Source organism: Malaclemys terrapin, chromosome 18 (assembly GCF_027887155.1).
Source record: "Malaclemys terrapin pileata isolate rMalTer1 chromosome 18, rMalTer1.hap1, whole genome shotgun sequence".
In the NCBI taxonomy this organism is placed as follows: Eukaryota; Metazoa; Chordata; order Testudines; family Emydidae; genus Malaclemys; species Malaclemys terrapin.
Window position 1 is genome coordinate 15,405,638 of NC_071522.1, and position 27,485 is coordinate 15,433,122.

The following is a 27,485-nucleotide window of genomic DNA, read 5'->3' on the forward strand; positions in this document are numbered from 1 at the left end:
TGTATTTTTTATTACAAATATTTGCATTGTAAAAACCAAAAGAAATAGTATTTTTCAATTCCCGTATTACAAGTACTGGTGTGCAATCTCTTTACCATGAAGGTTGAACTTACAAATGTAGAATTATGTATATAAAAAACTGCATTCAAAAATAAAAATGTAAAACTTTAGAGCCTACAAGTCCACGCAGTTCTACTTCTTGTTCAGCCAATTGCTCAGATTGGCTGAACAAGTTTGTTTACATTTACAGGAGATAATGCTGCCGGCTTCCTTTTTTACAATGTCACCTGAAAGTGAGAACACGCATTCGCATGGCACTGTTGTAGCCGGCGGTGCAAAATGCACCAAAGATTCATATGTCCCTTCATGCTTCAACCACCATTCCAGAGGACATGCTGATGACAGGTTCTGCTCAATAATGATCCAAAGCAGTGCGGACTGACGCTTGTTCATTTTCATCATCTGAGTCAGATGTTACCAGCAGAAGGTCGATTTTCTTTTTTGGTGGTTCAGGTTCTGTAGTTTCCGCATTGGAGCGTTGCTCTTTTAAGACTTCTGAAAGTATGCTCCAAACCTCGTCCCTCTCAGATTTTGGAAGGCACTTTGGATTCTTAAAACTTGGGTTGAGTGCTTTAGCTATCTTTAGAAGTCTCACAATGGTATCTTCTTTGCATTTTGTCAAACCTGCTGCGAAAGTGTTCTTAAAACAAACAACATGCTGGGTCATCTTCCAAGACTGCTAAACATAAAATATATGGCAGAATGTGGGTAAAACAGAGCAGGAGACATACAATTCTCCCCCCAGGTGTTCAGTCACAAATTAAATTAACACATTATTTTTTTAACGAGTGTTATTAGCACGGAAGCATGTCTTCTGGAATGGTGGCCAAAGCATGAAGAGGCATACAAATGTTTAGCATATATGGCACGTAAATACCTTGCAACGCCGGCTACAAAAGTGCCATGCAAACACCTGTTCTCACTTTCAGGTGAGTAAATAAGAAGCAGGCAGCATTTTCTCCCATAAATGTAAACAAACTTGTTTGTCTTAGCGATTGGCTGAACAAGAAGTAGGACTGTGTGGACTTGTAGGGTCAAGTTTTACATTGTTTTATTTTTGAGTGCAGTTATGTAACAAAAAAAATCTACATTTGTAAGTCGCAATTTCACAATAAAGAGATTGCAGTACAGTACTTGTATGACGTGAATTGAAAAATACTATTTCTTTTGTTTATCTTTTTACCGTGCAAATATTTGTAAGCAATATAAAGTGAGCACTGTACTCCTTGTATTCTGTGCTGTAATTGAAATCAATATATTTGAAAATGTAGAAAAAACACCCAAAAATAGTTGTTAAATTTCAATTGGTATTCTATTAACAGTGTGATTAAAAGGGCTATTAATCACGATTAATTTTTTAAATTGTGATTAATTTTTTTTAGTTAATCGCATGAGTTAACTGCAATTAGTCGACAGATCATTATTTTATAATGATTCTTGAAATAATACCCTTTTAATTTATCAACAAAAAAATCAGCAGAGTTAAAATAAAAATCAGAGCAAGTATAAATGGGAGCAGTTCCACTGTCTTCAGTGGAGTTGTGACACCAGTTTATAACAGGATTGAATTTGGCCCCCAAGATGTTTTTAACAGTTGCACAGTCCTGTTTTGATAAGTGAGCTTCCATCCATCATACTCTTTAGGGAAATCCTGATGAATCAAGGTAAGTTTTCACTGCGTGTATGAGTTTTAGGGGGCAGGCAGGAACAACCTATCTTAGGAGTTTTTCTCAGTAACTATAGTGTTATTCCTCCTTAAAAACATGTGACCAGAGACAAATTTCAAGCCAAAATACAGGATCATTGTTTTTTGTTCATTTTTGAAGGGGGATTTTAAAACTTTTCTTTAAAAAAACCAAACTTATAAACAATAATGTCAGTTTTAAAAAATTCATTATGAACAGTAGCAGGAGGAAGTATTTGTTATAAAATTACAATATTGGTCCCTTTATCTTTTTGCAAATTATTGATGAACTGATTGTGATTTTTTTCTGAAACATTTTTATATGTTGGTATAAGCTGAGTGGTTCATACAGATAACTTTCAACCTGTGGAGTGCTCATGAACTGTTAAGTTCCTTTGTAATTGAAATGTATATTGATGTGCCATATATGGAGAGTCACTACCTTCCCCCATGGATGCATATTTCTCAGCTATTGGAAGGATTTGGTTCAGGCCTCATGCAGCTCAAATGCATCTGAGTGCTTAAATTGGATGAACCTCTAATTGGGTACTGTTACATTATACAGATACTTTAAAATTCTTGGTAAAGTCATTTTAGCCTTTATCAGCAATTGCTGAGATGACCTGGTGGAAAACAAAAGCAAAAAAGATCTAGCGAAGTTTATTAACGATGCAAGAAAAAAAGGCTTTGTTAGATGATGCAACTTTTTGGAAACATGTTTTAAAACAACATAAGTAGTTAATCTCCTCCAGATAAAGGAATGAAATTAGAGATGGGCCCAGATCCAGGTGATGATCCGAATTCACAGCTCAAATCTGTTTTTCTTTGTTTAGAAGTTGGTGTCAATAGGCTCCACTGAAGTCAATGGAGGTACGTTGATTTGCACCAGTTCTGGATCTGGCCATGTGAGTTTACCCTTACTGTAAAATGTTTTTTTTAAAAAGTCTTCCTCCTGAGGCCAGCTACTGGCTTGGCCAAAGGTAGCTGTGAGCAGCTGCAAGGAGATGGCTTTGGCTCATCTGCAAAAGCTACTTCCTAAAAGTCCTGTGGGTCATAGTTTGAAAGTAACATGCAAGATGCACATGCAGCAAGCCCAGCCACAGTGGGCGGGGGGGAGGTGGAGCTTTGCAAACTGAAGCACTTCAGAGTAGGATTTTCAAAAGCAATTAAGGGAGTCAGGAGCACAAGTCCTATTGAAAACTATAGATGCTTTTGAAAATCTCCTCTTATTAGTTCAGTCCAACTGTTCAGAAGCTGTCAGACCATGAATTCCGCTTACACTGTATGAGAAACAGGCCCAAAACGGGAACCACAAAAAATCTGCCCACCACTGGATTTTAAGGGGAGGATTTGAAACCCTGATGCTACTATTGTGCATCCGGCACATTCCCAACCAGTAGGTAAAGGTAGTGAGAAATGTATTGGTAAAGGGAAGTCCTGAGGGATAGACTGATTCTAAGTGCAAATCAGTTGTGCAAATCAAAGCAATACAGCTAGAAAATGAAGGGGTCCCTGCTCTCATTAATGAGAGTTTGAGCATGCATCAATGAGAGGATAGACTTGCCAGGCAATTTAAGACTTATTTGGAAGTGAACTTGTGGAAAGAGAGTTTCATTTCAGGGGCAGTCCTGTCACATGGCATGGTAACCTTTCCAACCAGGCTAGGCAGGTGCAAACACCTCTCCAAACATCTGAGGATTCTGCTGGGTGGAAAGGGGATTAAGTTTGATAAATGCCTAAAGCCGTGTAGACTGACTGACATGACAGGAGGCAGAACCAGAGGCTATCTACTGCTGTTGAGTTGCTTAAGCAGACTATCCTCCCTTTGAAGTTTTTATGTGTGGCTTTGCTCAGCTTAAAGCATCTCTCTCAATATTCGTCTCTGGAGCATCAGAATAGCCAGGGACTTTTGTTAGCATTGTACTTATAAGTAGACTGCAATTTAATTTAATGTAAATCCTGAATGGTTCGGCATTCCTTCAAATTCAGGCAATTCCTTCTCTCTGGTCACATTTCCCTCCCAATCTGGGTATCATGGCTTGATGCCCTAATAGAGAATCACTACTAGCGTGACATTAGCATTATATACTAGCAACAGTTATAATATCTAGCACTGCTAAGCTTCTGACCCGACATTTAGGGGAGAGACCCTCTGATTTCAATAGGCTTTGGAATAGGCCCTAGCGCTCTCACTGACATCTCACACAAGTTGTGTGGGCTTCTGACCATTGCTTAGCTCTTTCCGTCTCCCCAGCATTTGAGATCACTTGGTTCTTTTTGATCTCTGCTCTAGTTGAATGTCTGGGTGCCAGTGGCAGAGTTTTTCCAACAGAGAGACCTCAACTGGATCAATAAAGTTTGAGTTGGGTTTCAGGAGTATAAATCCCCTCTGTTCGCTGTGGCTCTTGACTGAAGTGGTGGTGCTAGAGTATATTTTTGTCCATAATTGGAGACAGGGCTGAGCTGACACTGTTTGTCTAATTGCAATAACCTCTTTATCCAGAGAGGTCCATGAGCCCAGAGTCAGCATAACGTTGCTTAGGCAGAGAGAAAGGGTGATGTTATAGTTAAGGCTCTGCACTGGGATGCAGGAGACCTAAGCTGAGTTCCCAGTTCTTCCACAGGTTCCCTCGGCCAAGTCAGCTAGGTACTGATTTTCAGAAGACCCCAGTCCGTTGGAAATGCGGATGCTCAGCATCAGTAGTGCAGTCAAGAGTAAAAGCAGGTAAATGAAGTTTACCCACTTCTCATTTGGGGAATAAGGAATTCAGTTTTGGGTAGTTTACCCACTTTTTTTTTTCTTTTAATCACTACACCACTGCTCAGCACCTTTACAAATCAGGTCCTTAATGTCTGTTCTTCCATTCCCCATCTACTGAAACAGGGACAGAGGTAATGTTATTTGTCTATCTGGTTTACTTAGCTACTGTAGAAACACTTCATAAGAAGCAGGACCTGCCCTGAAGACCTTGAAATCTAACATAATGGGCCCCAATCTGGTCTGGACCTCTAGGAAATAACCTAACTCTAGTAACAAACCCTAAGAAAGCTCTGGTGAGATGCAGAGTGTAGGAGTGCTGGAGCAGAGACAGGCTTCATTTGCGTAGGATTCAGCCATAAAGGATCCTCCCAAATCACTGTCTCATGATCAGAATATGCCAGGGAAAAAAGATGCTAATTCTCTGAAAATACATTTGGAAGATTATACAGTTTGACTCATGGGCACATTTAATGAGTTTCTGGCAGAGCGACTGCACCTCCTCATTGAATTGCTCAGAACGAAGGCAGAATTTTAGTCACACAGAAATTGCATCAAAAGGAAAAGCCAGATGTTTTGTGAATCCCACCACTAATGAGCCACAAGTGCTGTTTTTTCCCATTGTACAAGAAAATTATGAATTTTTAAACATATACAAAACAAATTGTTTGTGATTACATTAGACCTTCAAAAGACAGTGTGAACATAAATTCAAAGATGAATAGAGTAATATTGGATGCTTGCCTCACTGCTTGACTTCAATAACTTATCTCAATAAATCCCCCAGCAGAAAGCATCTTATGTACTTCAAGTCTGGAGAAGATGAGACACGAATGCTGGAGGAATTACAAGACAGAGGGGCTTTACTGCAACAGTGAACAAGCTGAAAATTACAAGGTAATGGAAACTCAGCAGGAGGGCCTCCTACCCTGCCATTAGCTAACTTCTACAATGATTGCCTCAGAAAACACTTAGGTTATGTAAGCACTGTACACTGCTTCTGCACTTTGCATCTCCAGCCAGCTAAGCCCAGAGACAATTTAATTGGATAAGAGGAGATACCTGAGCAATGGGGACTTTGGCTTAACCAACCAAGCAGCACTACCCGCCCTGTGAATATTCCTAACCTAACCAGCAGGGATCCCTCATTCCAAGGGATTGTCTGCCTGTGTTTAATACATTGATCTTGGTATTTGCTTGGGCACTGGCTACCCAGATTAGTTTATTAAAAGATGTATCATATTTAAGCCAATATAACCCCTGCCTATTGTAAGTGACTGTAATGCTCAGGGAAATGAAGGGCTATTAACAGTAGAACAGCACTAGGCCTGAACTGGGTATAGTGCAGGCAGCCACAGGGCCAGTTTCCTCATTCTTCTCTGACATTTGCATCACAATCTTGATCTGGAGTAATTCCCTCCAGGCCTGGTTATAAGGCAGGTGCAAGCTTGAGCTTCTCCATGTTGCAGCTCTGTTAAGCAGCCAGGAAGCCAGGGAGGAAGGATAAATAAACCCTCCCCACACTGAAGTTAGGAAGGGAAGAGGACACCCAAGTCTGCCCCTCCCCCAGCAGAGGAGAAGCAGGAGGATAGATCCCCAAGCATCTGGGAAGGTTGTAAGAGGGAGTGAGAGGTGAACATCTTCTCTCAACAGCTGGGAAACGGACGCAGAAGAGACACCTTTTGCCCAGAACTTGGGGTCAGGACACAATCTGGGGGAGGTGAGAGAGGCACTAATGGGCTGAAGGGGATTGCCGTACCATACTTGGAGTGCCATGTGCCGGCACTGTGTCACAGTGTTCATATTTGGCTACTGTGACAGGACAGAGTCCTGGCTGGGATGATTTAGTTGGGATTGGTCCTGCTTTGAGCAGTGGGTTGGACTAGATAACCTCCTGAGGTCCCTTCCAACCCTGATATTCTATGATTCTATGACACGAGGGGGCACAATGAGAGGAGCACTTTGCAGACAGCTTGCTCTGTGGTTCCATTTAGGGTGACCAGACGTCCCAATTTTATAGGGACAGTCCTGATATTTGGGGCTTTTTTGAATATGGGCTCCTATTACTCCCCGCCCCCTGTCCCGATTTTTCACACTTGCTGTCTGGTCACGCTTGCTCCATTTGGTGACAAAACATCTCCTCTGCTCTTTGAGTGCCACTAGCTAGACACCCGCGGGTGAATTCTGCCCTCGCATTTAAGACTTCCTATCTCCTTTATCCTGTCACTCCTGGTTGCACACTCATTTAAATGGCAGGGCTTTAAATAATCTAACCCCCAACCCCAAAGATAAGAAAAATGTAGTTTGGGATCCTGGAGATAAGAGCTGGGATTCTCAAAGGCGCCTAAGGGAGTTGGATGCCCAAATCCATTGAATTTCATATTTCAATTGCTCCATGTAACGTTCCATACAATTCCACGCAATCCTGTGTACCGTGGCAAATACTGCCCCTTCCACGAGACACACAACAGGAGAAGGCTCCTCCTCCCAGGGAAAGCAGTGAATGCTGCAGATGCTATTCCAGCCTGCCACCTAGCAGCCCAGGAGGAATTTGGTCCTTCTCATCCTGCGAGACTTCACCTATCCATTTGAGTTATGACAGTGCAGCACTAGCACAGGTCAATGGAGAATCAAGTCCTCAGCCAAAGTTTTGATCCAGAGTAGACGCCTAAATTTATATTTAGGCAGCTATTTCAACACGTATCTGCCTACACTTAGTATTTACATTAGGCACTTACATTGCAAAGTTTGACTTGTCTACACTGTGCGGCAATGTGTACCACAAGGGTTTCCTAATGCGCAGGATTCTAATTGTAATGTGGAGGTTGTTTGGTTGGGGGTTATATTGGCTTAAATATAATAAATATTCTAATAAACTAATTTGTGTAGCCAGTGCCCAAGCAAATACCAAGACCAAGATGTGCTACACACTAACTGGACCATGTAGACTGTGTTGGTGTGCACTAAAAATCCCCTAGTGTGTGTCGATGTAGTTCTGTTTCAAACAGTACTATGTTGTCAATGGGAGTTAGGCGCCTAATAACCTTTGTGGATCTAAGGCTCCTAAGTCTTTCCCCTTCTCTACCCTCTTTCTTTTGGCTTTGCCAGTTGGACTGTAGTACTCACCAGTAATCAGACTGGTAAGTCAGTTTCACTCACTAGCCTACACTCCCATCTGTTCTGATATTGTGTAAAATGGATTCCTGTCTGACGTGAACAGACAGCGTAAATATTTGATCAGCACAGCTTCAGCTTGCGGTGCCTGCACCTGAATCAGCCCACAAATAGTCTCCCGTCTTGCCTAGCATATATTTTGGTGCTACAATGGAGTTCTTGCAGACTCAGCATATTATTAAATCAAGACGCTCTGTCATGTACAACAGAGACCAGTTAAAATGTTTCCTGTTTCCTATCATTATACAAGATGTTAATTCCGCATCCCTATTCCCAGCAATAGAAATCTACTGCCAATTTTTCTCTCTAACATCAGCCCCTGTCAATTAAATGACAGCAAATAAACTGCAATTTTAACATCTCTCCATAACTAACCAAAATGACTTCACAACATTCTTTGTTTTTACTGCTCTCTCATGCCACATCACTTTCATGCAATCCTGGAAAACAGCCCCAAAAGGAGAAAATAAAATGTCAGAGAAGGAAATAAACATAGCAAAAGAAGATTTCCCTCTGCATATTTACCCAGACTGTCCCCTTGCTTACAATGAGCAGCCATCAAAACACTCATTGAGTTGGTGGTTGGATATTAAGATTGGTGAAGCTATTTTTATCCTTGTTTTATTATTATTCACTCTTTAAAAATTCACTTAGTGATGGACACCAGATCAGTAGAGGAGCAGTACAGAGATGTATTTTGTGTAGCTCCTTCCCTCTGTTTGCTCTGAATCTGAGTGCAAAGAACCTTTCATTTTTAAAAGCAGATCATATATCAGGAGTCTTGGGGGTGGGGAGCCCAAATCTTGGAAATCCTAGGGCCTAATGACTCCAAAATGATTAGCGCAGATACAACCTCTGCCCTTGATGTGGCATAGCAATCTTCAAGTTCATCTACCTAAACATGTGTATGTTAGCACACTTGAAATATTGTCTCTTAGCAGAACTTCTGTTGTAACCATAACTATGGAATCTCTTCTGCAACTCCATGATAAGATGCAACAAAAGAGCAAACATTTCTGGTTGTGTTTATTTCTGTTTCAGGTAGCCCAGTCACAATCCAAGCTCAGCAGGGACAAAAACCAGAGCTACACTAATGAAAATAACATAACAAGCCCTCCTAGAGTAGACTGGGGAACCAACGTTAATCCATGTTCAGATGAAAGATGCACCACAATCCAGGTCATGTCATGGGGTGTTTTTAGCTAAACTATATTTGCCACATCTTGCATACCACAGCCTATGTTTTGTTCTTTTTTTGTTTTGTTCTAATGCCTTCATGTAATGTACATAAGGCCACTGATATTACTATAACTTCCAGATGCAGTAGGAAACATAACTAGAGCCTAATCAGAAGAGGTGCTGAGCACCCTCCACTCCCACTGAGAAATCTATTGGAAAATGAATGAATGAATGAATGACCTTAATGTTAAAGGAAGCTTATTCCAATATAGGTTATTTCCTGTTCTGGTTGATGCTGAAAGGCTCATGTATTGAGAGCTGAGGGCATACACCATCCTCCAGGAAGTGCTTTTAATGATATATTTACTTCCAGTATATTATTTAGACACTAGTTGTCTCTGTGAGCTGTAGAGACATCCAGAGAGAGGGTGTGAATCCTGGTAACAAAAGAGACAAAGCTAGAACTCAAGCTATGTGAAAGCCTGTTTGTCAGTGTCTATAGTTTTTAGTTGTTTTCTTTAATAAACACTTCCTGTATAAGACGATATATCGAGACAGTACTCAGCCCCTTAGAGGATCAGACCTTAAGGGCTTGAGGCCTGTTTAAGATGCTATATCAGAGGTGGGCAAATTACATCCCGTGGGCCACATCCAGCCCACGGGACTGTCCTGCCTGGCCCCCGAGCTCCAGGCCCAGGAGGTTCATCCCCAGCCCCTCCCCTGCTGTCCCTCCTCCCCCGTAGCCTCAGCTCACTTGGTCTGCCGCTGGCACAATGCTCTGGGTGGCGGGGCTGTGAACTCCTGGGGCAGCGCAGAACTCTGTGCTGCGTGGTGGCAACGGCATGTCCTGGCTCCAGCTGGGCAGCGCGACTGTAGCGCTGCCAGCTACCGGTGCTCCAGGCAAGGTAAGGGGGCAGGGAGCAGTGGAGGTTGGATAGAGGGCAGGGGAGTTCGGGGTGGTGGTCGGGGGGGCTGGGGTGTGGATAGGGGTTGGGGCAGTTGTGGGGATGGGGGGAACAGGGGTTTGAATGGGGGGCAGGGGTTCCGGGGGGGCAGTCAGGAAGGAGGAGGGGTTGGATGGGGCGGCAGGGGGCAGTCAGGGGCAGGGGTTACGGGGGCAGTCGGGACAGGGAGAAGGGGGTGGTTGGATGGGGCAGGGGTCCCAGGGGGCCGTCAGGAATGAGAGAAGGGGTTGGATGGGGTGGGGGAGTCTGGGGGCGGTCAGGTGACAGGGAGCGGGGATGTGTGGATGGGGCAGGAGTCCCGGGGGCCGGGCCAAGATCCCCTCCCCTAACCGGCCCTCCGTACAATTTATGAAACCCGATGCGGCCCTCAGGCCAAAAAGTTTGTCCTCCCCTGTGATATATCAAGATATTACTCAGCTCCTTTTTGGAATCATACCCTAAAGGTTTGAGGCCCAACCCGGTTGTTACTGAAATCAATGAGAGTTGTGTTGTTGACTTCAGTGGGGGAAGGATACTGAATACTGAGCATTCACAATTCCCCTTAACTCCAGTGATGGAACCTATGAGTACTTAGAAACTCTTTGGCTCAAGCCCTAAAGGAAGAACAGATGATAAAAAAGAAGGTGCTCCAGAAAGCACATCAGGTTTAGTTTGATCTTACTAACAAGGAGTCTAGTGAAATTAACAATATCCATTTTCTTGAGTCTTTACAAATTACTGCACACAGTAGATTAGGCAATCATGTACCCTCACATATTTGCAATAAGAGGGTGATAGGAAGGGGCCAGTGAATTAACTGAAATGTCTGTAAATGGCACTGGAGACATAGGTATCTAAGAATCACATGAGGGGGTCTGGAAATATTTAGTTAAATTGATTGAAAACAACTCTGGCTAATACTTTGCTTACCATTACGCAATAAGCCATTAAGTGCCTTTCCCTATTCTCTGCTGGAGATGTGAGATATTCTGTCAGACTCTACAAATGTATCAGTTCCCTTCAACACTAAAGCAGATTGGTCTACTTCATAATTGATTTTCTACAGACAATTGATCTGAACTTTTAAAACCCCTTGTGATGTCGGGATCAGATCTGTGTCTTTTTTCTGTGCCATCCAGTTACCATGATGAACTCTGAGCTAAATTTCGGTTGGGTTTTGCTTAATTGGAGGAAAGGGACAGAGTTCCAGGATAAACCAACAGAAGATATGTTATTTAAACACAACCCTAAAGAACATGTAATGAGAGAAAGTGCCTCTCTCATTCTCCTTAGTACAAACGCCAGCTGCCGAGTTCCAATTCCATTTACTTTTCAGGGGTAGGTGGTTAATGCAGAAAACTCCTGTTTAATCTCACATGCATCAGTTAAGGGAGGTATATTTATTATGAACTCCATTACAACACTCCTTGCACCATCCTTTCAAGGTGTGAACCAGGTGTCTATTTAGGGACCACTCCAGCACCTACTGATGTCAATGGGAATCTTTCCATTGACTTCAGTGGACATTGCATCAGGCCCTTATTGCCTATAGTAGTATGCTTGCTAACACAGCTGAGGGAAAGTGAAGGAAATATTTTTGTTCAGGATATTGGTATAAAATGCTACTTTGTTCCAGCTCGTTTTGTTACTCAGAAATATTATGTTGGCCATTTTCACAGCTAAACTAGGCAGGAATTCAAAACCCACCATATTTCCTAAATTAAACCGATTTTCTTCTGAAAGATATTTTGAATTTAAATTTCAAAAAGTTGGTTTTGTTCCACTTAAAATCGGGGCCATCATCATGTGTGTACATAGCGCTGCTTTTGAGGAGAAAAAAGTGTAAATTTCTATGGTATTTCCAAAACCTTATACCATTCTCTGACTCAATTTTAAATCTGAAAACCTTCACTTTGCAAAGTTTTCAAATTTAGTTTGATTTGTCACACACCTCTTCTAGCTAGTGTGTACGTGTACCCTTGCCATCTACTGCACGTGATGTGACCATACTGCCCTCTAAGGACAAGATCACAAAGGATAAAATTCCCATTGTTGGTACAGCAAATAAAGATGCTGCTTTAACACAAGAGATTGAGGTCTGGGCTTTTGGGGGATTGGTATACAAAAAATGGTTGTGGATTCTGCCCCTATCCCACATGGGGTATAGCTGAGAACTGTATGCAGGTGATAACAGAATTGTTATACTAATTTCACAAACCTATTTATCTTCTGATTGTAAAGCACATCTCTGAAATGATTAATACTGTTTGAAATTTTCTAAACATTTTTGATGAAAATTGTTCTCAACATTTTGATTTTTGAAAAAAAAGGGAGGGCAGATTTTGTGAATTTCCCCTCTGTCTTTGACCAACTCTAGAAATTTGTTATTCCCCCTCCACTTTCTCCTTTTAACTTGACCCATGGACAGATATTGATTTTTTGGGAGGAAAGTCTAAGTGAGTTCATGAAGTCAGCAATACCTTTTTGTTCAAAAAGAGAATAGAGCATTGATTTATTAATAAATGGCATCTGTGAATTACGGTAATTTATAGCTGAAAATAGCCCCTGGATTACTATGTAAGATGTACTACTTGGTTCATCCATCTGGAAACAACAAAGAGGCTGATCCTGCAAGCTCTGAGTGCCTCCTATGTGATGCTAGACATCAGCAACAAGATGCAGGTCTTCAGCCCTTTGCTGGAGGGGCTCAGTGCCTTGCAGGCATGTATCCCAAATTGTTGTATGCAAAATAATACTTTTTTTTAATCTGTGGATCTCACAGTGCTTTACAAAGGAGATAAGTACTATCATCCACATTTTACAAATGGGGGATGAGGGAGGTGAAGTGACTTGCCCAACATCACCCAGCAAGGCAATGGCAGGGCTAGGACTAGAATTCATATCTCCTGAGTACCAGTCCAGTGGTCTATCCACTAGGCTAGGCTGCTGACTAGTTCCAAGCGCACAAGGTGACTGCACAGCACGCAATCACAAGAGCAACACACCATTTCAGGCCCATGTGAGGTCAGATTGCTTCATAGGCCCTCTTCAGAGAGGTAAATTTTACCCATTGTCTCCACTTCCTGCTTCCTCCTGTAATATTCAGTAGCCAAACAATTAGTCAGGGCCCGTAATGATCAATTCAGGAACAAGCCAAATGTAATTGCTATTGTCTTCTACATCATCATCCTGCTGCTCCAGTAAAATGTGGTATAACCTTATCTCCTTTCACCACAGAAAAATTGTGCTGCTTGTTTATATTTACAGGGACAGTCACTCTGAATTGATACATGAACTCGTCGATGGAAAGGTTACTCCCCACAGGAGGCATTCAGGACACCCGGCTGACAAGGTGTTTTTAACATTATAACCACCAGATTTTTAATGGAGTTTAAATGTCTTTAATCACACAGGCTAAGCGGCACTAAGCACAAGTTCAAGGTGATTCCGACAGCTCTTATTCTACATCTGCATTTTTATCTTCCTTAGATTAATTCATATTTAATTGCTCATATCACTGATTGAAGTACTAGAGAAGGGAGCACTTTAATTCCTTTGATCTCATACTTTTGCTACCTAATAGCAAGGTCGGTCATCAGGCAGGCCTGCAATGTTGCTGGGCTTCTGGGGTGGGCGGAAGAGTATGATGGACTTCAATTAGGTAGTGTGTATTATAGGTAGAGCTGAAAGCAACACCTATATTAAAGTTGCCTAATGCTTCCCATATTAGCAAATGCTAAAGCTTTGCCAGCATGCTAATCATCATTACTGGAACTTTGCAAAAACATGAAAAGCTTTTGTGTAAAAAAAAAAAAAAAAAAAAAATTCATTATGCAATGGCAAATTCCACAGCAAAGTAATGCAAAATCCCAAACTGTGCATCGTCGTCAGTTCAAACTGATTTTCACCTGAAATTGTTGAATGTGGGGCTGCAACCCTTCTCTGTGTTGACTAACATGTGAATGGTGGAAAAAACTCTCATATGAAGAGAGACTGAAAAGATTGGGACTGGTACCTTAGAAAGGAGGTGAATAAGCAGGGACATGATAAACATATATTTCAGTAACCCATTGGTCAAATGACTCCAAATTTGGAACACTAATCTTAGCTAATGTTTCTATGAGGCACACCAGATTTCAAGGCAATCTGTGCTTTACAGAGAAAACTGGTCTAAACCTTACCTATAGCAGACCTGGTGGTTTGCTATAATAAAATAATTAGTCTAGTGAAGAGAGATTGGATGCTTCTGTTCTCCCTGTCTCATAATACAAGAGCAAGAGGACATTCTGCAAAAGTAAAAAGTGGGAAATTCAAAGCTGATACAAGGAAATAAATTTTTATGCAATGTGTAATTAGACGGTAGAACTCACTGCTACAGTAAGTTGTTGAAGATTCAAAAAGGCACTGAATATTTATATGGCTATCAAAGATATCCAGAGTTGTCATAATCAATGACAATAGTTTTTTGGAAGTGATATTAAACCTTGTACTTTAAGCCAATCTCTAACTAGGATGAGACCTAATGGCCGGGGAGGGGGGAGAGTATATCATCTCACATCTGTCTGAGGGGTTCTTGTGCCATTTTCTCTGACACATCTGGTGCTATCCACTGTCAGAGACAGGATACTGAACTTTATGGACAACTGTCCTGTTCAGCTCTGGCAATTCCTATGTTATTACATGCCTAATCAGAGCCAACCTCAGTGAGTGAGTTAGTGCAACTTATGAGTAAAGACTGTACCATCAAGCCAATTGAAAATATTATACATGTCACTCAAAAAGATAAGCATTTCCTATTGACCTCAGCCCTATGTTTGAGCAATAGCTACTCCCATTTTTTTATTTTTCCAGAGCTAGGAAGGTGCTGGATCTCAACTCTGAACAGCAAGCACCCAGCACTCCTTGCTTGGCAAATTCAGAATGTTTCCACCATCAGCTACACCCTGGATTTCAGAAGAGGTCTACATACTGTGCCCCATCGAATGAAATGAATCAGTGTTAATAGAAGGTGCTCAGCATGACCCATGGCCTCTGCTAACTATTTCTGCTGTGGCATGTTTCAAAGCAGGAATGTGACTGTGAGAACTGGCAGCTGCATAGCCCAGCCCTTTGTCATTTGGATTAAAGTGGAACCTTAACCTAAACCAACACTGAGGACCTTTCTTTTGGCAGGAGAGTTTCTTGGGCCTTTGGTAGATAATTCTCTCAGCTGTTCTGTTTCCTTCTTCCAGTTTCTTTTGGATTGTTGTTTTCCTTCCTCTCTCCTCCAAAATGCTCTGTCCAGCTTTAGATACATTTGCACATCCTCCCTTAATTTGATTAGTGACAGATGCTATCATCTGATGAAATCTAAATTGCCTCTTCCTGTGCTAATGAACTACTGTACTATGTGTGTGGGGATTTGAGAACAAGATGGATTTATTAATGAGCTCCTAATTAAAGGAATAGTTCCAGTGTTCTTGCCATATTGGGTTGAGAGGGGGGCAGGGCACAGATCACCACTTCTAACTAAAATCAAACATTTATGTCTGTACATTTATTTTTCATATACTGCAGATATTTTAACTGTAATCTTGGATTTCATTTTTAAACCTAAACATTCAGAGGATACACAAGAAACTGAAGGTTGAAAGTAATTAAAATACAACATCTATAGAGCTCCAATATCATCATTGTTGGGGTGGGAGGACGAGGAATTTGCTTGTTTCTGTGGTGTGTACTCATTTCTTGTATAGAACTTCTCCCTTGTAGCTGAGTACTTGATTATTCCCATTTTACAGCTAGGTAAAATGAGGCACAAAAATGAAGTAACTTGCTCAAGGCCATCTAACACATCAGTGGCAATGGCAGGGGTAGAGCCCATGTCTCCTGACTCCTAGTCCTGTACTCACTGAAACTTCCTGTATTCTCTTCTTGGGAAGTCCTGAGTATCCCACTCAGGTTTCCTCTCTATCTAAGGCCTTGAGTTGCAGCCATCATAGTTGACCTCTCAGTAGCCTGCACAAGCTTCTCTTCAAAATTCTCATCAATGTTGTTCCCTAACTGATCAGCGTGGGGACTAATGAGCAACATCCCTAGGTTTTTACAATGGTGCCCAGCACTGTAGTAGCTGAACATGCTAGCTTATAACGTATATAGTTTAGAAAACTCTCTCTTTGATAATAGAAAGTCCATGATTGAAAACGTCACGATGCCTCTCCCTGTACTTAGCCAACTGCTTGTATTTTTAGAAACGAGTAACACTTTCAGATACACCTAAATGCAAATGACGAATGTGCTGGCCATTTTGTGGTTCTTTGTTTATGCCAGAAATACTGTCTAGATCTGCGTGCTTCAGAGCTGCATTTAGAAGGAACCAAGAGCAAGGACAGCCATGAGAACTATCTACCTACACAGAAATGTGTCTAAGGATTCTAAGCAAACATTCCCACTATGTGGTGGGCCCAAACTTTTTGCCATCTCACTGGATCTTGGTACCCACTAGAATGCAGCACCTGCTCTCTTCCTTTGATGGGAGCATGATTAACAAAGCACCATGCTCAGCAGTCCCATGGAGTTTAATTTCCAGCTCAGGTAGACGTATGTGTGCTAGCCTAGCACACTAAAAACAGCAGTTGTAGACACAGCTACGTGGTCAGTGAGATGGGGCTAATCACCCCGAAGGTTTCAGATGACTACTCTGCTCTTTGTAGTGCGCTAGCTCAATCAGAGCGAGTGGGGGTATGGCTACCTGAGCTGCAAATGATTTCTTCTGCTTCAGTATAGACATACCCTGATCTGGCCTTTTGCAGTTCTGACCACAGCCCTGCAGGACTCCGTGCAATGCATGGAAGCAGGGCACGAGCAGTCTCTCTGGCATATTTCAAACTTGGGTCTAGATTTTAATGTCAGAAGTGGGCCATTCATCACTGCTCCAGTCACCCTTGAGTGACAGATGAAGGGATGTGCTGCTCACTTATCATATGCTATCTAATTTCAGCACCTCATCATTTAACCTTTCTTTGTTATTTACACTTTTTGCATTTTTATTGTGCTGTTTCTGAGGAGGAGAGACAGCAAACCTCCGTGTTCAAGATACAATTCTAAGCACTGGGAAAAATCTTCAAGGATTTAATGATTTTCTAAACCTTGGAGGCAGCAAAGTCTAGTGGACAGGGCACTGCATAGTAGTCCATACATCTGCCACTGGTCTTCTGTGTGAACTTTGGCAGGTCTCTTAATTCTCTCTGTGCCTCTATTTCCTCACCTAACCTTTGTCTTATAAGCTCTTAGGGACCATCTCTCACTATGGGTTTGTACAGCGCCTAGCACGGTAAAGCCCCAGTCTTGGTTGGGGCCTCCAGGCACTACTGTATTACAAATAATTGATGTTAAGCATGGACCGTTAAAGAAGTTAAGAGTCTGCATCTCCTTCCCATGACTTTTGACTATATGCAGCCTGCTGGCTCTCAAGCGAATTCCCTGTTCTACTACCAGGACAGAATCTGTACTCCCACAGTAGAGAACCCCTGGCCTAGCAGTATGTACAATCTAATGTCAGAGAGCCCAGGAGGAGTGTGCTAGCAGCAGATAGCTAGAGTGGACTTCCACTGGCAATGAGTGGGTGCTGCAGACAGAGAGCACCTTGACATGGAAGAATGTGCATGCTGCCTCTCTCGAAAGCCATGATGACATATAAGAGTAGGACCACAATTTTCCAGAGTGACTACTGATTTTGGGTGCCTAACCTGAGACACATTACAGAGGTCTTGTGTACAGGGTGTAGGTGCTCAGGACTTTCTGAAAATTAGGACCTTTTAAGATATTTCAAATTGAGCTTCTCAAAATTGCTGGCCACTGTGTAAAATTTTGGCTTAGAAGTCTGTAAGCTGAGCCTAACTGCAGTAACCACAAACATACATTGCAAGAATGAACACAATCTAATGCCCTGAAGAGTTATGGTAACTTAACCTAGTGTTGTTTACTCAGTAAAGAATAAGAAATGCAGTTTAAACTGTATTCATGTGATATTCTTCTGAGCCTATTCCTAACATTTATCCAGAGAACTGACTCCCAGGAACTACTTTAAAGTCATAATGGAATTTCTCCTGCCACAGAACTCAGTGAGGAATGGGACTGGCCAGGAATTAAATTGCAAGGTCTCCAAAGCCTCAGTTCCCCCTCTGTACAATGGGAACAATAGCACTGCCTTGCCTTACAGAGGTGTTGGGAGGACAAATACATACATTAAGAGGAGTGTGAGATGCTGTACAGAGTGTCTCTCTGGGGGACCTACCTGGGTTGGAGCCCCTTGCCACACCCAGTTATCACTGGGGAGGAAAGGAGGAGTTAGCCTAGTACAGGCCTCAGCCACTTAGTCCTTGCAGTGGGCCCCCTCCCTGCTACGGACCTACTTCCTTTGTTTTTGTGGGAGGGGGAAGCAAAAGTGCAGATAACAAAACACAAGCCCCTTCTGAGGTCAAGACAATGCAAAAAGATCAGTGGCACCGCCTTACTACAGGTAGTCCTTACAGCCAGGTAGCCGAGCTGGTCTCTCCCTTTTGGGCTTGCCCCTGGGGTGAGCTGGACTCCTTGAAGAGTGGGGGTGGGCGGGCTCCGATGTGGCAGTTCCTCCTGCTGTTTCAGGGGTCACTCCCTTCTCAGGACTTCCCCCTACCCCTTGCTGACTGCAGCTTCTTCCTTTTAGAGCCCTCCTTCCAACCATGCACAACTGGCAGGGCATGGCTAGCTTAGCCTACAGAGCCTCCCTCACCCCTTCCATCAGTGCAGGGGTATTACAGTAATGGGGCCCATCTCAGTACCTTAGATAGACACATAACGTTATTTTAAATGGTTGTCAACTATAAACATAGTTGGGGCACTGGACACAAGAGCACTTCTATCTATAATAAATTCAAATGGTCTTTTGCATTGGTGGAAAAACATCTGTGCATTAGGCTTTCAAATACGTTGTGCAATGCTCCATGTGAGTCAACCAGCGTTGAGAGGCGCATGTTATGAAATTATTAATTATTATTGAAAAAGAAAGCTTTTGTGAGACTATGACATGTCTTTTAGACACGCCCTAACCATTCTTCACTGCCAAATTGACAGGGTTAGCCTTACAAATGCACCAACAGACATGTCCTGCACATGAACTGTCTACAGGCCATGCAACTGGCTTCTTCTCTATTAGCTAATTAAGTGTAAGCACCATTAGCTAAGCATAGATTTTAGAGTATCCTTCTGAAACCCACAATTACTTTTGCTTTCAAATGTAAGATGTAAAACTGGAAATAAATGTAAAGCTCCAAAAACAGGGCCCTGGTTCAGGCTCACTAAACAATCAAATAATGCCCCATGTGATTCAGAGAGCATCAAAATCTATTGCTCATAATGGTCTCACAAGACAAATTCCAAGTCTCTGAGGACAATCTATTAGATAATTCTCTTCTCATCTTCAGTGATAGGGGGCTATATTCATAGACTAAACCTAAGAATAATTTTATTAAGCATTTAAATAAGTTAGATTTACATCTTTTAATATGGTTAGGAGGGAATAGAGCAAGAGAATGAAGGTACTCAATGCAAACACTTAGCCAGTGTATGGACACAATTTTGAGAAGCAATCCCTCAGTTTTAAGGTGTCCATCTTGAGACACCTTAAAGGGGCCTGATTTTTAAAGAGTGGGTATACAGCCCTTTTTGAAGACCTGGCCTCTAAATCACCTCAGATTAGGCACCCTAAAATGGAAGCGCTTGAAAATACTGGTTAATTTTGAAAATCTTGGCCTACATTAATGAGATGACATCTGCTCAATAGATTTATATGCATGATCCTGCTTCTGGGAGCTCTTCTACCAATGGACTCGAACTTGCAAATACTTTATATATGTTTAGCCTAAGCACGCAGATAGCACCAATGAATTCAATGCTAAGATTTAAGCACCTGCAGGACCAGAGACAATGAAATAAAGAGAATCAGGATTGATTTAGATGAGAATGAAACTATTTTACATTTAGGGATCTGATAAAACATATGGTAGAAGGTGTCACCTCTGAAATATGAAGAAAGAGAAAACAAAACAAGGACTTGCTATTACTAACTGCAAAAATGTAAAAACATTTAAAATGACATCTTCAAGAGCAGAGCATTTAAATTATTCACCGTCAATGCAATACAAATCCACAGCTAATTACAGACTATACATGCAAATGAAAGTAATGATGATCATAATTACTTTGCACTTATATACTGTAGCAATTTTCATCGGAGGACCTCAAAGTCTTTACAAACATTAAATTAAGCCTTACAACACCCTGGTGAGCTAGGTAAGTATCATTCTCATTCTCATTTTAAAGACAGGTAAACTGAGGTTCGGAGAGGTTAAGTGATTTGCTCAAAGTCACAAATCAAGTTGGTGGCAAAGGAGGGAGCAGAAAGCAGGAGCCCTGACTCCCAGTCTATATTGGCTACTACATCACATTGCCTTTGCACAAAGGTTTCAGTATATCATTCATCGATGGATATGTTAGGGCAGAGAGAGATTGGTAGAGGGAAGGTCAGGACCTTGGATAGAGGAAAGAGGGTTTGAGACTGGAAATACACTTTTCATTTAGGTTGCAATGACTGTTGGGCTTCTCTACATGGTGCAGCAGCGCACGTTAGTCTAGTGTAGATTCTAATGTGCACCATGTCATGTGCTAACTGGCCCGAGTAGACCTACTAGTGTGCACTAAAAAATGTCCTAGTGCTAGCTAACGTAGTCTCCTTTCAAACAGTACTACATTAATGTGCACTAGGGAACTTTTAGTGCGTGTCAGCAGGGTCTACACAGGCCAGTTAATGTGCAACAGGTTGGTGGGTATTAGAATTCACACCCTGCTGATGCGCACCACCGCACCATGTAGACTACCCCTTAGTTAACTGGATTAAAATGGAGTACAACTTTCCAGTATTGCTAACTTCTAATTTTCCATGAGTCAGGCCTCAATCATTAAGAGATTGTTTTAAAAATTATGTTTTTTTTTTTAAGTAGGGGTTCTTTTTTATTTGCCTTTTGGTTTAGTAGTCTTCATTGTTTATATTTTCAAGCCTTTCTCTGCTACCTTGAGAGAGACAGAAACTGTGTTTTTAATGAAAGCAGCGAATCCCACATAATCTCTTGACTCCAGGAGCTGGGGCTTTAAGAAAGACATCAAATATTATTAGACTCATAATACTGACTTCATATTAAAGGCATTTTCTATGGAGTTTAAAATGGAAAGCAACCAAGGATACAGAGTGGCACTGCTGAGACATAGAGGCAGATTTAGAAATGTATTTAGATACCAAAAAGTGCAGAAAGGCGCCTAGTAAGGTTTACAGAAACACCTTAGCAGGTTAAGCATCTAAGTCCCATTGAAGTCAATGTTTGAGTTTGAATCTTTGTTGTGAGGATAGTGATTCTTTCTGTGTTTGTACAGCACCTAGTGTAATGCGCTCCTAGGTGTTCCCACAATACAAATAATAAATAATACAATAAATGTAATAACAATAACAACACAGAGTAATAACATTCAAACAACTAGAACAGATTATGGATCCTTTTTTGCCTTAAAATTCTGTGGCAAAGGGTGATAGGTGAATGGATTTTAGAGATGCTTTTAGCAGAACATTTAGCAATACAAAAGGATCAATAACCCCGTGGCAATCCCCTGTCATTTTTTAATTATAGTTATTTATTTGCATTCTGGTAGCTCCCACAATGCTCTAGGTGCTGTCCACACACACACACACACACACACTTCTCTTGGCTGTTATGCATTCATCATTGTTTAGTGCCATGAAATATAACAAACATGAATTTCAAGCCTGCCAACTTAACAGACTCTTGTAATGGGTGCATTTCTATAGACCTACACAATAGGACTAATTGCATGGGCTTGCAATATATGCTGGAGGTCGTTTGATTACTAGCTGTTTTGTACCATGAAAGTGCACATTAATTATTTAAGAGATGGACTTATAATTATTGTAAGCCCTAAGTAATTACCTATAATTTTGGCAAGTGTTAGAAAAACTGATAGTCTAGCAAATTCAGGTTTTAGTCATTAGTAAGCTCATAATTACATTTAAATTGCAAAATGAGAATTATGCAATTTATCTCCCCAATAATGCATAAACATTACTGTGATTGTAGGTTTTAATGGACTATATTATTACTATAAAAAGCAGAGCAGTGATGGGCAGTGAGGAGCAATTTGAGTTCATTGCTGTTATTTTACATTATAATTGTTCATCAGTGACTGCACTGTGCTAGTTCATCTCCTAAGATTAGTCTAGGATAAGCCCATTTCCTTACTCAAACAAATAAACTCTATTGGAAAATAACATTATTTACAAAAGAGCCAATAAAATTAAGTGAGTAATTTTACATCAGTGTAGGAGTAACTACTGCATAGGGCCATAGGTAAATGGCATAGTATTGGATATATTTGGCCTTTCCCTATCACAGGCATTGAGCATGTGATGAAAAGATGAACTCCCGGGTCACCCTCTCTGGGTCAGGCTCATCTTTTTTGCTCTGTTTGTGTACAACTGGCGCAGCCTTCCAAAAGGAGTAGAAACAAACAACCTAACTAGTTTTAAAATGGAACTTGATACATTTATGAACAGGATTATATTACAGGGTTGCCTGCATTAGCAGGGAACTGGACTCAGTGACCCAGGGCATCCCACCTAGTCCTATGTCACATGTTGCTATGGAATGTGGTTCTGATCCAGGACTGGGCTCCTAGGCATTACTGCAATACAAATAAATACTAATACTAATTAAGAATAATGCCACCAAATTGTGCAGACACCAAACGGTTTGCAGATTTTCCATTCAATGGGGTTCCTTGAACATTTTTGGTCCCACTAGACTCAATGGCAGAATTTCCATGGACATTTACTAGATAATGGGTCTGGTTGGAAAAACAGAAAAAAAAAAAGTCACTCTACTGTTTAGCATCTATAGGGTCGCTCATCATCCATGCACCCACAGTATTCAGCAATAAATGCAAATCCCTTAAACACATCCAGTGTGTGAATACTGTTTAAGGCACAAGGTGGGCACGCCACGCAGCTTACAAACTACCACCATATGCACTAGACTGGACATATACCCAGGCATAGCAGATGTTTGCTAGAGATTTTAACTCTGGTCAACAAATCCTGTGTCCTTTCTTACAAGCAAAATCCACACACAAACTCACTGCAAGTTAGGCTCTGTCTGAAAAGCAGGATTCAGAGCATCTGAAGAATCAGTCTTCATATCGGAGTCAAGGAAGTCAGGAGAAAGCAAAGTAGGAGAAAAGGAGTTTGAGGCTAGGGAACATTAAATAAGAACATATAGGGCAATAGTTTAAAAAATGTCTTGCTGACCTGATTCCACTCTCATTGAAGTCAATGGGAGTTTTACCATATGTATTCTCAACAGCAAAGTATTTGCTGCATTTCAGTGATACAGCATGGTATATATGGATGAATCATTTCATCCATAAGTGAAAGGCTTGGTTGGTGGAAGATGTCAGCCAGTTAACGTCTCAGAACTATACTACACGATAGATTAGGGCAAGAGGATTTATCCAGCTGATAATTCAGATGGATTTTTTGATGGATGGAATGTAATTATTCTCATTGGACTTTGATTTAAGTACCAGGGTTCATATCCAAAATATGACATTTTCAGTCAGCAATAGCTCCCACTTCAGCCACACGGGGGTATTGGTGTTAATATTCCTTGAGAAGATATACCTACCTACCACAGGGAATCATTAACACAACTTCCATTCTTCTTCGCTGTTGCATAATCTTCTCCAAAAAGTGGCCAGACACATTTAGTGGGGGTAAAGACAGTGGTACTTCTCCTAAAATTGAGACCTTCCCATTCAGTTAATTGCTCTGTGGTTATGGTCTGCCTCAGCATTCCCTCTCATCTATGGCAAATACCTCCTCTTGTATTGTGGGGGAAATTGAGAATCAGAATTGAAGTTTCAGTCTTGTCTCCAGTGAAGAATTTTTACACCGTGCACACCTTTGAGCTGGAGCTCTGTCAGTTAAAAAGGCTTAGTTTGACACCAGGAAAATGTAAGGAGTTCTTTGTATTGTTATTTAGCAAGCCCTTCCAGAGTGTTTGTTTTAAATTATGTGCTGCGTGATTTTGTGGTGATTGCTGAAATGGTAAAAAGACAGAACTTGATGTGCTGTACTGGCAATTGTGTCTTCCTGGAAATTAGATATTGTGTTTTACTGGGGCTTCTACAAAGGCGAAGGTGGTTTAGTCTACGGGGCGCTGGATCCAACCGGAAATTCCAAAAAATAAAATCTAAGGAGAATGAATTTGCCTTCAGCTGTATTCTGCACACCATTTAACAGACTAACTCTCCCACATGATTGATGGCAGCAGGGCAGCTGTTCCGTGCTCCAGACCGTGTAGCTCACGTTGTGAGAGGAGACCCCCAAAGCAGCAGCAGTAATATCAGCACTTCATTGATGAGGCCAGGAGACACAGGAAACCTGAACCCTGCAAACAGTCCTCAGGGTTTGGGTGGGGGCAAGTAGGAGAGATCTGTGGTGACCCCCAAGCCTCCTTTCATAGTTCTATAGAGCTTAAGGCAAGAAGAGACCATTAGTCTGACCTCTTGTGTATCACAGGCCACTAAATTCCACTCAAACACCCCTACGTTGAGCTCAGAGAATCAGCTAAACCAAAGCATCCACAGACAGGTAACAGGCGAGACAAGGTTCCACCAATGCCCATGGCCCTGCAGTGGCAAGGAACCGAGCAGGAGAGAGATGCCCAGATGATCCCCGATGATGATCCATATCCCCTGCTGAAGAGAAAGGGGGGGGGAGGCCCCTGTCAATCTGCGCTGGGGGGAAAATTCCTCCCAACCCTAAATCTGGTAATCGGATAAACTGTGAGCATGTGAGCGAGTTACATCAGAGCAGGCATCTAGAAAGGATTCTCCAGACCACCTTAGCAAACCAGTCCTGCCCACGCAATATCCTGCCTCTAGCTGAGTCTGATCTCTGGTGCTTCAGAAGAAGGTAAATCTCCCCACTCCTCATAAGAATACAATGCTGTATCAGGTGAACAATTGCTTCCAGACCCCTTTCTGCACATGGATCGAAGGGGGTGCTGATCTGGCCCAAGAATAACCCAAACAGTTCATTGTTATTTCATGTGAACTGGCTCTCTCTACTCTGATAGTTAATGCTGCCTTTGAAGACTCAGCCTACATGTTGCTAATCACCTCCTTGGGAGCAGAAGGCCCTTAGTCTCTGATCTCAGCTCCTAGCTGGATTGGACCCCTGGGGAATCAGCAGGATCTAGCACATCATTCATGACTACTTCAGGCCTCTCCTGCTCCCAGATAAGTCAAGAGGAAGTTTCCAATGAAAACAGGATCAGGCCCCTTTGTAAACAATGTTTGTAACCACTGTATTGAACCAGAGGTTCTCCCTCTTGCCACATTGGGGCTACAGTAATAACCATTATAGTGTTATGTATATGAGAACTTATTGAGATGAATTAGGCATCAAGTAACAGAAGTGGCTGCATGTCTAAAGATGGGAGTGATTCCCCGTTGTCCGTGCACAAGTGGTTTGGAGACGTAAAGGCCACCGGTGGCAGGACAGCCAGCCAAGCTCACTCACTGGGAAATTGGAGAGAATGGCTTTGAAACCCCCAGGACCATAAGTAGGTTTTACAGATCTCTCCTCAGCCCGTCTGGGGCTGAGAAAAGGCAGCTGAGCCTCATTAGTGAATCAGCCAAGCAGGACAGGTAGCCTCAGGTTACACTAATGAGCCAATTAAGGGGACTTGTAAAGGGAGCCTGGCTGGGTAACAAGAGAGGAGACAGCCTGACACTCTTGGTTGGGGAGGCTGCGCTGTACAGTCAAAGACAGTCTGCTGGATAATCACAAAGCCTTTTTCATTACGCCGTTTGGACCTGAGATGGGGGTCAGTTTTATGAGATGAAATTTGGCTGATTTGGGACTGTGATGTTGTGAATGTGCATCAGTAAAACCAAACACCAGCAAATAATAACTTTGCCCTCCCTATACTGCCTGCCTAGCTGAGGATCTCAGGGCACTTCGTAGACAGGAATTAATACAGCCTTGCGTCATCACTTGGCCCAATCCGACAAGGTGGAAGAAGAGCTCTGTGTAGCTCAAAGCTTGTCTCTCTCACCAACAGTTGGTCCAATAAAACATATTGCCTCACCCACCTTGCCTCACAAAATTGTCTTGTGAGATTACACCTTCCTGTTAGGAAAGTAGCAAACTATATGCAGGGACCACTTAGGTATGCTTTCTTGAAAGCTGGAGTGAAGTGGGGCTGTTTTGCCAAGCATATACTAATATCCTTCCATATCTACCATCATCATGAGTGTATTATATTAATTATTTGTACTATGCTAGTGCCTTGGATTCCCACTCATACCATGCCTCCCCTTGTGCTAGGCGCGGGACAAAGACAGAACAAAAAGATGGTCCCTGCCCCAAAGAGCTCACAATGTAAGTGTAAGACAAGAGACAACAGATGGCTACAGACAGGGGAGCACAAGGAAACCATGAGACAATATTGGTCAGCATGACAGGCTGTGGTGTCAGCACTCCAGCAGCCTGGTCACTGTTGCCAGCTTTTCTATAGGCATCATAGCAAAGGAGAGTTTTGAGGGTGGTTTTGAAATGGAATAATAGGGCCTGGATCAGTGTTCACGTCGCATTCCCAGTCAGAACCCAGCCTAGGCTGGGGAAGCTAACGATCTAACCAGTAGAACCAATTTGGTGATGAATCTTGGCTATGTGCCACCTGAGACACGTTGTTCATACATTACGAAGAAGAAGTGTGAGAATGAGCTAGTTTTGTGGATGATTATGGGGAGCTCCTGCCAAGTGGGAGGAGGGGCAGTCTGGCAGAGAGCCCAAAGGTGCTTCTTTGAAAGTTCACTGAATGGTAATGGAGGCTGAGACCATGGGCTGATTGGAGGAGAGAGTCTACATCTCAACAACAAATGGGGTGGGGGAGACGGGTAGATGGAATCTTGAACTCAAACCCTTGAAGAGTGTTGGGTTTTGTTGTATGTTGGTCTCCTTATGTCCAATTTTGTTTCCCAGGCTGGAGTCTGACCTTCTGACAAACAAGTCTGTAGTTCTAGTAACCCTTGTTTGGAGAAAATAAAAGCCCTCTTCCCTCTGTATATGTGTGTAATCCATTGTTCAGTGTGTGCCGTGTCTTTATCTGTGTGCCTGTCCTACAGGGGCTTTTTAATCTGCTACAATAGTAAGGTAGAGGACTCAGGGCCAAATTTTAAAAACGTTTAGGCACTTAAAGATGCTGATAGGCCTCAAGTGGGATTTTCCAAAGTGCCTGGGAGCCGAACTCCCATTGATTTCACACATGCAGCAAAACAGAGAACCGTGGAGGAAAGTTCGGATGTAATGAGACATGGATGCCTCAATGCCCACACAGAGCAGACATGGCCTTTAGTGACCCCGCCCACTGCAAAGGGCGGGATAAGGCGATATGGTGGTTCTTGGAGTACTCAGGACTGTGAGTCACCTTGTTACTGCCTGCCTCCAGCAGGACGGAGTCTTGCCTATGGTAAATGGATGTCAGCCCCCTGATACCACCACCCTTTCAGCACTCAAACACTCTCCTCAGGACTGTGC

General features: G+C 42.3%; 1 long non-coding RNA gene across 3 annotated transcripts in view; it reads left to right on the forward strand.

Moving 5' to 3' along the window:
- The window catches only part of LOC128825737 (uncharacterized), a 70,051-nt gene extending 54,706 nt beyond the window's left edge, over nt 1-15,345 (forward strand). The window contains exons 3-7 of one of the 3 annotated variants that reach the window (XR_008442709.1): nt 2,578-2,649; nt 5,293-5,399; nt 8,718-8,855; nt 13,067-13,151; nt 14,651-15,345. This is a non-coding gene — a long non-coding RNA (uncharacterized LOC128825737). Of the gene's footprint in view, nt 1-2,577; nt 2,650-5,289; nt 5,400-8,717; nt 8,856-13,066; nt 13,152-14,650 lie in introns of all 3 variants that reach the window. The other 2 variants (XR_008442711.1, XR_008442710.1) reach the window with 2 other exon arrangements.
- The last annotated feature ends 12,140 nt before the right edge of the window (nt 15,346-27,485 follow it).